The sequence below is a fragment of the Rhinoderma darwinii genome, chromosome 1 (genome assembly GCF_050947455.1).
Source record: "Rhinoderma darwinii isolate aRhiDar2 chromosome 1, aRhiDar2.hap1, whole genome shotgun sequence".
In the NCBI taxonomy this organism is placed as follows: domain Eukaryota; kingdom Metazoa; phylum Chordata; class Amphibia; order Anura; family Rhinodermatidae; genus Rhinoderma; species Rhinoderma darwinii.
This window is the reverse complement of record NC_134687.1, coordinates 339,618,667-339,634,569: the sequence shown is the minus strand read 5'-3', so window position 1 is coordinate 339,634,569 and position 15,903 is coordinate 339,618,667.

Sequence of the window (15,903 nt, the reverse complement as noted above, 5' to 3'; positions counted from 1 at the left end):
ATATTAACATCAAGATTACCTATTTTTCCTATCACACCCCTGTACTTAGCCACTCTCTTTTTCTTTCCATGTCAAGCAATATTCACATTGATGCGCTTTTCTCTATTAAAATAACCATACAAATACTCAATCCATTTATTATTCATCTTTTATTGATATTATTTATATATATTTTTTTTAAATAGTCTTCTTTTATATACATACATATCGATCTTTAACTATAATGGTAAATGATGTTAATGTTTCTGTGTTTCATATTGTAGTGCGGTCTCTAGGCTTTTTGACAGCCTGCCCAGTCATGTGCTTCCTTTGCAATTCTCAGTCACTTTCTATGTACTGGCATTTTGCCGTGTGCGCTTACGTCAGGGGGAGTGGTTTCGCCTCCTTCTGGGTAGGGCGTCTATATCGGGGTGGGCGTGGTGCTCCGGCGTTAGACGCCGGTGGCTCACTCCCACTCTGATGACGCTCTGTCAGAAGTCATTGAGCGACCATCTCCACACCTGGCGCATGACGCCGCTAACATACTTGGTATTTTTCTGCAAACGCACATGATTGGACAGGGGTTCTTTTAAAGGGGTGACCCCAGCTGGAGAGACGCCACCCCCGGACGAAGGCATCCCGCCGAAACGCGCGTCGGGTTTTGACGGTCTCTCATCGCAGGGATACCATCAGTATCATGGGTATGTCGTTTGACTCACTTCTCCCGTGCTGCTTGTGTTTACCATAACATTCATTTTCAAGCAATACTTACCTTTATTCTCTAGCTTGTCAAGCAGTTATATGGGTGACTGAAGTCTGGTCACAGACTGGCATACTGTTTATCACTTTACATCAGTGTCATTGCACATTGTTGCTTGTTACAAAAATGTCAGTTTGGTTCTCTGTGTAGACTATATAACAATACAATTAGTCTGGTTGCTACATTTACTGGACTCTGTCCCCATCTTTTTTGTACCTGTATTCCCTGCGATTTTTGAACGTTTTTATCTTTCATGCTCTGTATGACTCATTTTTAATTGTTTGTGATATATGTTAATAAAATTTATATTCTTTCCGCCACACTTTTTTGTGTTAATTGTACCCGTAAATCTATAGGTTATATAATTCTGTTCTCTGTACCACATCCACCATGCAGTAGCATTAGATGGCCTGTCTGTCAGTTGGGGAGGAAAATTAATCGCGAGATCACGCTATAAATCACAGCAAACTTTACCGAAGTGTCGGGAGTGTGAATAGACACTGGAGGTGATGTCTATTCACTCTCGAGACACTTCAGTAAAGTTAATGTGGGTGTATGTGACAGTACACCATGATCTCGCAAAATCACGCTGGGTTGACTACAAATGGACATGAATGGAGAGAAGTGTATGACGCTGATTGGTCAGCATCATACACTTCTCTTCACATCGCCCACTTGGTCAAAAGTTAAAAAACTCCCAGTTGGGCATTAAGAAAGTAATTAGCATAAATCTAAAATTGCTCATAACTTGGTCAAAAATGATAATTTTTCTAAATAAAACACACTGTTGTTATCTACATTACAGCACCGATCACATTATGTAGGAGATAGGGCACTTTTAATGTAGTGACAGAGCCTCTTTAAGGGTCCTTTAAAACCGTCAGTTATATGCTTTGTCAGACAGGCATAAGGTAGGAATCAGTACAGACTGATTTCTAGCACGCATTTGATAATCCGGCATATAGACTTTGTTGTAGTACAACAACCAAGTTAGGAGTAGTTTAACATCAGACCGTCCGGAACTGAATATTGTTGTAAAATAGCAACCTGTGTTCAATGAATGACCCACCTGTGTCGTAGTAGTATAACTACCTACACAAATTACAGTGAAGGAGATTGGTATTGGCTCGCTCCCAGGGCCCCTAAAGAAAATCATCACCAAAATACATAGCAAACCCCTAGACTACAACACATAGAATGAATGGTTGAGCGGGGAGGATGAGATATGTGATCAAGAATAATTTGCATATTCAAAAATGTAGGCTGTGTGGATGTTAATAAATGGCTGTTTGTGAATAGACAGAGTAAATGAATCCGGAATCCTACTTGTAAGGTATGATGATGACTAATGTAGATTGTGATAGGGAGGACGGGGGGTCTGATGCAGTATGTGTGCAGTGTAAAGTTTGATGAGACCAGTGGCTACAATATAGCATTGATTTTAGATTTATATTGTATGCGCTAATTCTTAACAGCCGTACTGTGTAAAGTTGTTTATTAAAATTAAGTTCAAGGTGTAAATGCTTCTGTTTTTTTGGTGTGCCTTGTGTGTAGGGTTAAATAGTTACAGTTAACTGTGTAAACTCCAGCACAGCATGGGTCTGAAGTAAGGGGGGTTACAATTAGGGATGTCACGATACCAGAATTTGGACTTCGATACCGATACTTTGTGTAGTATTGCGATTTCGATACCAAAACGATACTTTGCCAACAGTAATAAAAAAAAAAAGTTCTTCCATTTTCTGATGTGAGGCACGAGGTGTGATGAATTTTGAATGTGCCTGACATTAATAGTAATTAAGCCCATCATGTTTCTCAGTCATAATGGGTTAATGTGTAAGGTACATGATGGGGTTAATTACTATTAATGTCAGGCACGTGGAGGTTAAATTCATCACACCTCGTGCCTTACATTAATAAGTGAAAGAAAGAAGTTTTTATTTTATTTTTTTACAGCGTACACATCATAAATGACGCAAACAAATTGTTGTGCAGGTTATTACGGCCGCGCCACTACATAATATGTGTATATTTTATGTATTGAGATTTATTTGAATGTATATTGTAAAAAAAGGTGTACGTGTAATTTAATATTACTTTATGTTTTTACTTTAATTTTAAACTTTAATGTACTGGTATATGCCAGTACATTAGCCTGTGTACGGATAGTACACAGGCAGTTGTTAGGACATTCCTAAGTATGCCCTAACAACAGGAAATATGGTAAGACAGCCCTGGGGTCCTTCAAAGGACCCTTGGCTGTCTGGCCATATATTGTATGTCCCTCAATCGCGTCACAGGGATTCCTGTGAAATGCGATACAAGGGGCATTCCCCCTTCTAATTTTCCCCTGAATGCTGCAGTCAGCTTTGATCTCAGCATTCAGGGGAATAGCGGCGGACATCAGAGGTTTCTCTGATCTCCACCGTTATAGAGCGGGGCTGCGGCTGTGTAATACAGCTGTTGCCCAGCTCCTGACATTCAGTGCACGCGTGGTCAGAATGAGGTGATGTGGCCGGCGCTGCACTAATGAGTGGCGGTTCAGGCACTGAAGACAGAACATGGGGGTGTTTTGTAGTGCGGCCGCTATGTTCTGTCTTCAGTGCTGCCGCTCATTAGTGCAGCGCTGGCCACGTCACATCATCCTGACGGCGCGCACTTGTCAGGACTCAGGAGCGGGGCAATGACTGTATTACACAGCCACAGCCCTGCTCTTATAGATTCATGTGTTACTATGCTTAGCTGTGCGGCCGCACAGCTTAGTATCGAAATGTTTCGGGGTGCACGGTATCGAAACAGTATCGAAGTATCGATGCATCATGTATCCCTAGTTACGATGTGAAGGAATGTGAACTGTCTTATCTCTCCACGTGTTCTCTCTCTCTCTCTCTCTCTAAGGCTACATTTACACGAACGTAGGGTGCTTTTCTCTTTTATCCCTGGTGAAAATTAAAAAATTCAACATTTTAGTGGACAAAAATGTTGATATTAAAGAGGCTCTGTCACCACATTATAAGTGGCCTATATTGTACATGATGTGATCGGTGCTGTAATATAGATTTATTTAGAAAAACTATAATTTTTTACGTTGTTATGACCTATATTAGCTTTATGCGAATGAGTTTCTTAACCCCTTAAGGACGCAGCCACTTTTGGACCTCATGACAAAGCCTCATTTTTTAAATCTGACATGTGTCACTTTATGTGGTAATAACTCCGGAATGTTTTTACCTATCCAAGTGATTCTGAGATTGTTTTCTCGTGACCTATTGTACTTTATGTTACTGAAAAAATTTGGTCGATAAATTCAATATTCTTTGTGAAAAACACCAAAATTTAGAGAAAATTTGCAAAAATTAGCATTTTTCTAAATTCAAATGTATCTGCTTGTAAGACAGATAGTAATACCACACAAAATAGTCACTAGTTAACATCCCCATATGTCTACTTTATGTTTGCATAATTTTTTGAACATCCTTTTATTTTTCTAGGACGTTACAAGGCTTATAAGTTTAGAAGCAATTTCTCATATTTTTAAGAAAATTTCAAAAGGCTATTTTTTTAGGGAACAGTTCAGATCTGAAGTAGCTTTGAGGGCCTTATATATTAGGAACCCCCACAAATCACCCCATTTTAAAAACTGCACCCCTTAAAGTATTCAAAACAGCATTTAGAAAGTTTCTTAACCCTTTATGCGTTTCACAGGAATTAAAGCAAAGTGGAAGGGAAATTTGCAAATGTAATTTTTTTTTGCAGAAATTCCATTTTAATCCATTTTTCCTGTAATACCGAAGGCTTTTACAAGAGAAACACAACTGAATATTTATTGCCCTGATTCTGCAGTTTTTAGAAATATCCCACATGTGGCCCTAGTGTGCTACGGGCCTGAAACAAAGGCCCCAGAAGCAAAAGAGCACCTAGTGGATTTTTCGGCCTTCATTTTCTTAAATTATATTTCAGGCACCATGTCTGGTTAGAAGAGGTCTTGTGATGCAAAAACAAAGGAAACCCCCCAAAAGTGACTCCATTTGGGAAACTACACCCCTAGAGGAATTCATCTAGGGGTGTAGTGATCATTTTGACCACACAGGTATTTCATAGATTTCATTAGAATTGGGCAGTGAAAATGAAAAATTACATTATTTTTTAATAAGATGTAGCTTTACCTCAGAATTTTAAATTTTTTCAACAAATAAATGAGGAAAAGCACCCCAACATTTGTAAAGCAACTTCTCCAGAGTACGGAAATACACCATATGTGGTAATAAACCACTGTATGAATACACATCAGGGCTCAGAAGGGAAGACATGCCATTTAGCTTTTGGAGTACAGATTTTGCTGGATTAATTTCTCGGCACCATGTCGCATTTGTAAAGCTCCTAAGGTACCAGTACAGTGGTAATCCCCCAAAAGTGACTCCATTTGGGAAACTACACCCCTAGAGGAATTCAACTAGGGGTGTAGTGAGCATTTTGACCCACAGGTGTCTCATAGATTTCATTAGAATTGGGAAATAAAAATTTAAAATTACATTTTTTTTCCACGAAGATGTAGCTTTAGGTCGAAATGTTTCATTTTCTCATCAAATAAAGGGGAAAAAGCACTGTAACATCTGCAAAGCAACTTCTCAAGAGTACGGAAATACCCCATATCTGGTAATAAATCACTGTATGAATACACATCAGGGCTCAGAAGGGAAGGAGCGCCATTTGGCTTTTGGAGAGCAAATTTTGCTGGATTGGTTTTTGTGCACCATGTCGCTTTTGCAAAGCCCCTTAGGTACCAGTACAGTGGAAACTCCCTAAAAGTACCTCCATTTGGCAAACTACAGCCATTGAGGAATTCATCTAGGGGGGTAGTGAGCATTTTGACCCCACAGGTGTCTCATAGATTTTATTACAAATGGGCAATGAAAATGAAAAATTACATTATTTTCCAATAAAACGTAGCATTAGTTCAAAATTTTTCATTTTCTCAACAAATAAAAGAGAAAAAGCACCGTAACATTTGGAAAGCATTCTCTCCAGAGTAGGGAAATACCCCACAAGTGGTCATAAACTGATATTTGGACACACAGCAAGGCTCTAAAGGGAAGGAGCGCCATTTAGTATTTGGAGTGGAGATTTTACAAGACACTTTACAAGACGTTTGACACCATGTTGCATTGAGCTATAGTATCAGTACAGTGGTACTCACGAAAAATTACCCCATTTTGGAAACTAGATCCCTCAAAGAATTGATCTAGGGGTGTAGTGAGCATTTTGACCGCACAAGTGTTTTGCAAAAATGAGTAAACAATAGATGTTGCAGATTGAAAATTGCTGTTTTCCACAGATATGCCATTTCAGTGCCCAATGTGTTGTGCCCAGCTTGTACCACCGTAGACACACATCCCATAAATTGTTAAGCGGGTTCTCCAGAATACAGTAATACTCCATATGTGGACATAAATTGCGGTTTGGGCACACTGCCAGGCTCAGTTGGTCCACCATTTGACTTTTGAAGCACAGATTTTGCTTGGTGTTTTACTGGTATTTCAGCTTATAATGTGGGGGCATATGTAAGCTGGGCGGAGTACATCAGGGTATATGTAAGCTGGGCGGAGTACATCAGGGTATATGTAAACTGGGCGGAGTGCAACAGTTCATACATAATAGGATGATGTAATAATGGGGTGAATGAATAATCCATGGGTTGGTGTGGTACGCTTTGAACCAATCCTTTATGCACAGGCCGGGTTTATTGGGTATTATACAATATACTGTGCTCCAGTATTGCCTAATATTTGACTTCTTCACTAGCCGTATAAGCCACACAAGGCCCTAAAGTTTCCTCATCTCCGCTGCATCTACAGGGTCCACCTGTGGGGTCCAGCAAATGACGATGTGGGGTATTTAGTGAAATTCTACTGGACCTAAAAAATTAGTCTGGGCCGTCATTTAGCATCATTGCGTTTTGAGAGTCATAACGTGTTATTTTTCCGGTAACGGAGCTGTGTGAGGGCTTGTTTTTTTATGGAACGAGCTCTAATTTTTATTGGTTCCATTATGGGGTACATGCGATTTTTTTTTTTATCACTATTGATTCCATTTTTTGTGAGATGAGGAAAACAGCCATTCTAGCAAGTTTTTATTTTTATTTTATTTTTTGACAGTGTTCACCTTGCAGTATAAACAACATGTTAACTTTATTCTGCGGGTCGATACGATTACAGCGACACCAAATTTATATAATTTTTGTAAAGGATCTGCCAGGCACAGCTTCGGGGTTAACTCCCATAATTAATCAGTCAGCACCTGAATCTACATCCCTGAGACTGACTCCAGCTTCCACCACTCAGGCTGGCAGGCTTAGCAGTGGGAGAGCCTATCGCAACCTGGCCAGACTCAGCTAGCTCCCGCCCTCGGTCTATTTAAGCCTGCCCTTCCTGTCCCTCGGTGCTTGTGATTCTTTTCGTGTGGTTTCCTGGCCCAGCTACAGCTCCTTCTATTTTGATCCTGCTCCATACAGACCCTGGCTTACTGACTACTCTTCTGCTCTTCGTTTGGTACCTCGCACACTCCTGGCTTGACTCGGCTCGTTCACCACTCTGGTTGCTCACGGTGTTGCCGTGGGCAACTGCCCCTTTCCCTTGCTTGTATGTTTGTCGTGTTTGTCGTGCACTTACTGAGCACAGGGGCCGCCGCCCAGTTGTACCCCGTCGCCTAGGGCGGGTCATTGCAAGGAGGCAGGGACAGAGTGGCGGGTAGACTAGGGCTCACTTGTCAGTTTCCCTACCCCCCGTCATTACATAATCACAAGTCCATACCTAGTCTACCCTGGTCCCTGACACCACTATGGACCCCCGTGAGACCCTGGCTCAGCAAATGCAGGGTCTCTCCCTACAGGTCCAGGCCTTGGCTCAGAGGGTCAACCAGCCTCATGCTACCTTGGTAGTTCCCCTCACCTCACCTCTTGAACCCCACCTCAAGTTGCCCGACCGGTTTTCAGGGGACCGGAGGGCTTTTCTCTCCTTTCGGGAGAGTTGTAGGCTTTACTTTCGTTTAAAGCCCCATTCCTCAGGTTCTGAGAGCCAGCGGGTGGGTATAATTATGTCCCGGCTCCAGGAAGGGCCCCAAGAGTGGGCCTTCTCCTTGGCTCCTGACGCCCCTGAACTTTCCTCCGTTGATTGTTTCTTTTCTGCTCTCCGACTTATTTATGACGAGACTGACAGGACTGCCTTTGCCGAGAGTCAGCTGGTGACCTTACGTCAGGGTAAGAGACCTGTTGAGGAGTATTGTTCTGACTTTAGGAAGTGGTGCGTAGCTTCTCAGTGGAATGACCCTGCCTTAAGGTGCCAGTTTAGGTTGGGTCTGTCGAATGCCCTGAAAGACCTGCTAGTTAGCTATCCCTCTTCTGACTCCCTAGACCAGGTTATGGCTTTAGCGGTACGACTTGACCGACGTCTCAGGGAACGACAACGTGAACGTTTATGTGTTTTCTCCTCCGACTCCCCCATGATGCCTCCCGAAGTTCCGTTGCTTCGTTCCTCCCCAAAAGACTCAGAGATACCTATGCAACTCGGGGCCTCCGTGTCCCCGCAACAACGTAGAGAATTCCGCAGGAAGAATGGTCTCTGCTTCTACTGTGGGGATGACAAGCATCAAGTGAACAACTGTCCTAAGCGTAAGAATGCAGCCAGAGAACTTCCGCGCCTAAGTGATCATCGCGGAGGTCACTTGGGCGCATAGGTATTTCCCGTAAATAGGAAACGTACTAAGATCTTGATTCCCTTTCAGGTCTCTTTTGGTGGTAGGTCTGCTACCGGCAGTGCCTTCGTGGATTCAGGGTCCTCTACTAATATCATGTCTGTGGAATTTGCTATGTCTCTTGCTATGCCTCTGATTGATTTGCCTAAACCTGTCCCAGTAGTGGGTATCGACTCCACTCCTCTTGCTAATGGTTATTTTACACAGCATACCCCTGTTTTTGAACTCCTTGTTGGCTCCATGCATTTGGAGCAGTGCTCTGTACTGTTGATGCAGGGATTATCGTATGATTTGGTTCTAGGCCTTCCCTGGTTGCAGTTGCATAATCCCACGTTTGACTGGAATACTGGGGAGCTAACCAAATGGGGTAATGAATGTTTTACGTCATGTTTTTCTGTTAATTCTATTTCTCCCCCTGAGGAGGCGAACACGCTACCAGAGTTTGTTCAGGACTTCGCTGATGTTTTCGCTAAGGAGGCCTCCGAAGTGTTACCTCCTCATAGAGAATATGATTGCGCTATCGAATTGGTACCAGGAGCTAAGCTTCCTAAGGGTAGGATATTTAATCTTTCTTGTCCCGAACGTGAAGCCATGAGAGAGTATATCCAGGAATGCCTGGCCAAGGGTTACATTCGTCCCTCTACTTCTCCGGTAGGTGCTGGCTTCTTCTTCGTAGGGAAGAAGGATGGTGGTCTTAGGCCATGCATTGACTACCGTAGCCTGAATAAGGTCACGGCAAGGAACCAGTATCCCCTTCCTTTGATTCCTGATCTCTTCAATCAGGTTCAGGGGGCCCAATGGTTCTCTAAGTTTGATCTACGGGGGGCGTATAACCTTATCCGCATCAAAGAGGGGGATGAGTGGAAGACTGCGTTTAACACGCCCGAAGGCCATTTCTAATACCTCGTCATGCCCTTTGGGTTGTGTAATGCCCCTGCGGTCTTCCAGAATTTCATAAATGAGATTTTGAGAAATTACCTGGGGATATTTCTTGTAGTGTACCTTGATGACATACTGGTGTTTTCCAAGGACTGGTCCTCCCACATTGAGCATGTCAGGAAGGTGCTCCAGGTCCTTCGGGAAAAAAACTGTTTGCCAAAACCGAAAAATGTGTGTTTGGGGTACAGGAAATACCATTTTTGGGTCAAATCCTCACTCCTCATGAATTCCGCATGGACCCCGCCAAGGTTCAGGCTGTGGCGGAATGGGTCCAACCTGCCTCCCTGAAGGCGTTACAGTGTTTTTTGGGGTTCGCTAATTATTACAGGAGATTTATTGCTAACTTCTCGGTCATCGCTAAGCCTCTTACGGACCTCACTCGCTAAGGAGCTGATCTCCTCCACTGGCCTCCTGAGGCTGTCCAGGCTTTTGAGGTCCTTAAGAGGTGCTTTAACCCTGGCCCCGGTGCTGGTTCAGCCCAACCAAATGGAGCCATTTATCGTGGAAGTTAACGCATCTGAGGTGGGAGTGGGGGCTGTCTTGTCCCAGGGTACCAGGTCCCTCACCCATCTCCGCCCCTGTGCCTACTTCTCCAGGAAGTTTTCGCCAACTGAGAGTAACTATGATATTGGCAACCGCGAACTCTTAGCCATTAAATGGGCATTTGAAGAGTGGCGCCACTTCCTGGAGGGGGCTAGGCACCAGGTAACGGTCCTTACCGACCACAAGAATCTGGTTTTCCTAGAATCTGCCCGGAGGCTAAACCCGAGACAAGCTCGATGGGCGTTATTTTTTACCAGATTAAATTTTTGGGTTACCTATAGGGCTGGGTCTAAAAATATTAAGGCTGATGCACTGTCGCGTAGCTTCATGGCCAGCCCTCCTTCGGAGGAAGATCCTACTTGTATTTTGCCTCCAGGTATAATCATTTCCTCGATCGATTCTGATTTAGTCTCTGAAATTGCTGCTGATCAATGTTCAGCTCCCAGGAACCTTCCTGAGAACAAGCTGTTTGTTCCCCTGCAATTCCGGCTAAGGGTACTTAGGGAAAATCATGACTCCGCATTATCTGGTCATCCAGGCATCCTGGGTACCAAACACCTCATTACTAGAAACTATTGGTGGCCTGGGTTGCCTAAAGACGTTAAGGCCTACGTCGCCGCTTGTGAGGTTTGTGCTAGGTCCAAGACTCCCAGGTCCCGACCAGCCGGCTTACTGCGTTCGTTGCCCATTCCCCAGAGTCCTTGGACACATATCTCCATGGATTTTATCACCGATTTGCCTCCATCCCAAGGCAAGTCGGTGGTGTGGGTGGTAGTAGACCGCTTCAGTAAGATGTGCCACTTTGTGCCCCTCAAGAAACTACCCAACGCCAAGACGTTGGCTACCTTGTTTGTCAAACACATCCTGCGTCTCCATGGGGTCCCTGTCAATATTGTTTCGGACAGAGGGGTACAATTTGTTTCATTGTTTTGGAGAGCCTTCTGTATGAAGTTGGAGATTGATCTGTCCTTCTCCTCTGCCTTCCATCCTGAAACCAATGGCCAAACTGAGAGGACTAATCAATCTCTAGAATATTTAAGGTGTTTTGTCTCTGACTGTCAATATGATTGGGTTTCATTCATTCCCCTCGCCGAATTTTCCCTTAATAACCGGGTTAGTAACTCGTCAGGGGTCTCCCCCTTTTTCTGTAATTTTGGGTTTAATCCACGGTTCTCCTCCGTTTCACCTGGTAGTTCCAACAATCCCGAGGTAGAGGTCGTTCATCGGGAACTGTGCACAGTCTGGGCCCAGGTTCAGAAGAACCTAGAGGCGTCCCAGAGCGTACAAAAAACTCAGGCTGATAGAAAACGTTCTGCTAACCCCCTGTTTATGGTCGGGGATCTGGTGTGGTTGTCGTCTAGGAACTTGCGTCCCAAGGTTCCGTCCAAGAAGTTTGCTCCCCGGTTTATTGGGCCGTATAAGGTCATTGAGGTCCTCAATCCTGTCTCCTTCCGGCTGGAGTTACCCCCGTCTTTTCGTATACACGACGTGTTTCATGCCTCCCTCCTTAAACGCTGCTCCCCGTCCTTGGCTCCCTCGAGGAGACCTCCTGTTCCCGTCCTCACCCCTGAGGGGGTGGAATTCGAGGTGGCCAAGATTGTGGACAGCAAGATGGTCCAAGGCTCCCTCCAGTACCTGGTCCATTGGAGAGGATACGGGCCCGAGGAGAGGACTTGGGTACCCGCCCGGGATGTTCACGCTGGGGTATTGGTCAGGAGGTTCCACCAGCATTTCCCCAGTAAGCCAGGTCCACTTAGAAAGGGTCCGGTGGCCCCTCATAAAAGGGGGGGGTACTGTAAAGGATCTGCCAGGCACAGCTTCGGGGTTAACTCCCATAATTTATCAGTCAGCACCTGAATCTACATCCCTGAGACTGACTCCAGCTTTCACCACTCAGGCTGGCAGGCTTAGGAGTGGGAGAGCCTATCGCAACCTGGCCAGACTCAGCTAGCTCCCGCCCTCTGTCTATTTAAGCCTGCCCTTCCTGTCCCTCGGTGCTTGTGATTCTTTTCGTGTGGTTTCCTGGCCCAGCTACAGCTCCTTCTATTTTGATCCTGCTCCATACAGACCCTGGCTTACTGACTACTCTTCTGCTCTTCGTTTGGTACCTCGCACACTCCTGGCTTGACTCGGCTCGTTCACCACTCTGGTTGCTCACGGTGTTGCCGTGGGCAACTGCCCCTTTCCCTTGCTTGTATTCCCTTGTATGTTTGTCGTGCACTTACTGAGCGCAGGGACCGCCGCCCAGTTGTACCCCGTCGCCTAGGGCGGGTCGTTGCAAGTAGGCAGGGACAGAGTGGCGGGTAGACTAGGGCTCACTTGTCCGTTTCCCTACCCCCCGTCATTACAGTTTTTTTAAGTTTCACTACGTTCCCACAATAAAAATATTCTTTTCTAAAAAAATCATGTTTTAGTGTCTCCATTTTCTGACAGCCATAACTTTTTTATTTTTTAGTTGATATCGCTGCGGGAGGGCTTGTTTTATGCGTGACGAACTGTAGTTTCCATTGGTAGCATTTTGCGTTACTTGCAACTTTTTGATCACTTTTTGTAATTTCAAACGAGATTACGCTTGCCTTGCTGTAAATATCACAGAGACGCTACAGAGACCCGTGCAGGACGTTGATTAGGCCGCCGTGAAAAGGCGGCGGCCTAGAATAAAGCCCATTAATGACCACCGTGAAAAGGTGTATCGGCGGTCATTAAGGGGTTAATTTGCACGGCCTAATTCCACAAAATTCTACAAAAATCCCGTGGGGTCAAAATGCTAACTATAAACCTAGAAAAATTCCTTAAGGGGTGTAGCACATCAGTTTACGACCACATATGGGGTATTGCAGTAATCGGGAGAAAATGCTTTACAAATGTTGGGGTGCTTTTTCTCCTTTATTCCTTGCAAAAATGAAAAAATTCTATGTTTTAGCGGAAAAAAAGTATATTTTCATCTTCACAGACTAATTCCACTAAATTCTGCAAAAAAAATCTGGGTTAAAAATGCTAACAATACCCCTAAATAAATGCCTTGTAGTTTAAAAAAAAAAAATGGGTACAGTTTTGGGGGTTTTCGACTGTTTAGGCACCACAAGACCTCTTGAAACCTGACATGGTGCCTAAAATATATTCCTGAAAAAAGGAGGCCCCAAAACCCACTAGGGGCTCCTTTGCTTCTGAGGCCTGTGCTTCAGCCCATTAGCACACTAGGGCCACATGTGAGATATTTCCAAAAAATGCTAAATCTGGGCAATAAATATTGAGTTGCATTTCTCTGGTAAAACCTTCTATGTTACAGAAATTTTTTTTATTACAAATTAATTTTGGCAAAAAAAAATATAATTTGTAAATTTCACCTCTACTTTAACAGGGTCTCTGAAGTCCACCGTATAGACTAATTACGGTGGCTCTTCTCCTCACGCATTGTTTCAGTGTGAGGAGAATAAGAGACTATCATACTGTGAAAAAAAAAAAAAACAGTGTAAGGCCTCATGCACACGAACATATTTTTTTCCTCCCGTAAATACTGGCGTAAATACGGGTACTTTGTCACACGTATTCGACCCATATTCCACCAGTATTTACGGACCCGTTTTCTCTGCACTATTAGGAAACCCCTTCTCTCTCTCAGTGCTGGATAGAGAGAAGGGGCAGCCCTTTTGGGCAGAGTTTCCGCAGTGATTGAAAGTAAAAGAAGTTCATACGTACCCCGGCCGTTGTCTTGGTGACGCGTCCCTCTTTTGACATCCAGTCCGACCTCCCTGGATGACACGGCAGTCCATGTGACCGCTGCAGCCTGTGATTGGCCTGTGATTGGCTGCAGCGGTCACATGGGATGAAACGTCATCCCGGGAGGCTGGACTGGAGGAAGAAGCAGGGAGTTCTGGGTAAGTTAACTTTTAATACTATTAACTCCAGCGGTACTCACTGTCCCGGGTGCTGAAAGAGTTACTGCCGATCAGTAAACTCTTTCAGCACCCTGGACAGTAACTATCACCTGACGTCGCCTAGCAATGCTCCCGTAATTACGGGTGCACATACATAGCAACCCGTAATTACGGGAGCCCCATAGACTTCTATAGGCCTGCCCGTGCCGTTAATACGGCATGAAATAGGACATGTTCCATATTTCTCAACGGCCCGGGCTCCTTTCCATAAGCAAACGGGAAGGTAACCGTGGCCAATGGAAGTCTATGGGCCCGTAATTACGGCTTGTAATTACGGGCGTTTTTACGGTCGTGTGCATGGGGCCTTACACATCAATACACTCTTTGTATATCTATCTATCTATCTATACAATCTATCTTTTGTTCTATCTACCTTTCTATGTTTACTAGAATATTAGCATAGGCAGGTAGGGAATATATAATTATACATATATCCACATATATATATATATATATATTATTTATATCAATAGCGGTTTATTTTTTGTTAGCAGTAGTTAGTTTTATATATATATATATATATATATATATATATTTATTTATTTAGATACATCTATATATATATAATCTGTCATAATTAGAAATATATATAAAAAATAATAATTGTTTGTTTAGTTAGTGCTAGTGACATTATGGCGAGGAAGTTATTTACCGCGGAGGAGGCATATGCCATGTTGTGGTCAGAGTCTGAGACCGCATCAGAGATGGCGTCAGAGATGGAACCTGTTTTAGGCAGTGACGATGATAGCGTCACTTCAGGTTCATCTTCAGTGTACGTTATCCCTGATGCAATAAAAACAGCGGAACATGAAAGCGCAGGGCCTAGTAACACTGTAGCATGGGACAGCCTGGTCCCCCCCAGTTCAGGCTCTTGTATGGGCACCTGCTCCATCTTTTGGGCCTAGAATCCACAGATTTTCTGCCACTCCTGGCACAACTGTGGACAATACAAATTTTGTCCAAATGGATTACATCAATTTATTTATTACAGACGACCTCCTAAATATCATTGTCCATGAAAAAAAATTATATGCCGCTCAGTATATAAGGCAGAAACCTTCATCCACCCATGCCAGAGATTGGACGCCCACCAATTTGCAGAAATTAAAAAAAAAAAAAAATGGGGCTCACCCTAAATATGGGTATTGTAAAATACCCTCAATTAGATCTTACTGGTCAACAAGACCCGCCCAAGCCACCCCAGTGTATTCTGCAGTAATGCCCAGGTCTCATTATGAAACAATATTGAGGTTCCTCCACTTCAATGACAACGCACAGGCCCCCGCAAGTACCGACGCAAACAGTGATTGGTTGTTCAAAATAAGACCGCTAATAAATTCCCACAATAATTTATTTCTGCAACTCTACACCCCTGAGCAGAATGTAGGTGTGGATGAATCCCTCCTCAACTCCCATGGACGACTTCGCTTTCGCCAATATCTACCTTCCAAAATGGCAAGATATGGTGCTAAGCTTTATAAATTGTGTGAAATCGGATCAGGATATACGACCGCCTTCAGAATTTATGAAGGGCGGGACCGCTCAATAAATGTTCCTGGATGCCCCCCTGATCTTTCCACCAGCAGCAAAATTGTGTGGGAGATAATGCAGCCTCTGCTTCACAAGGGGTACCACCTGTACTGCAACAATTTTTATTCTAGTGTGCCCCTGTTTATGCATTTGCATGCTTCAAGGACCGGGGCATGTGGAACCATGCGCAAACACCGAATTGGTTTTCCGCAGCAATTAGTGGGGAAGCGCATGGTAAAGGGGAACTTCTGTGCTTATGTATCTGAGGAATTACTGGCAGTCAAGTACAGGGATCGCAAAGATGTATATGTGCTAAGCATGGTTCATACCGCAGGAACAGTGGCAGTAAGGGAAAGGGGGGCAACATCAGACAAAAACAAACCAGTGAATATAACATGTAACAAGTACATGGGGGGGTGGATTTAAGCGACCAGGTTTTACAGCCCTATTTAGTGAAATGCAAAA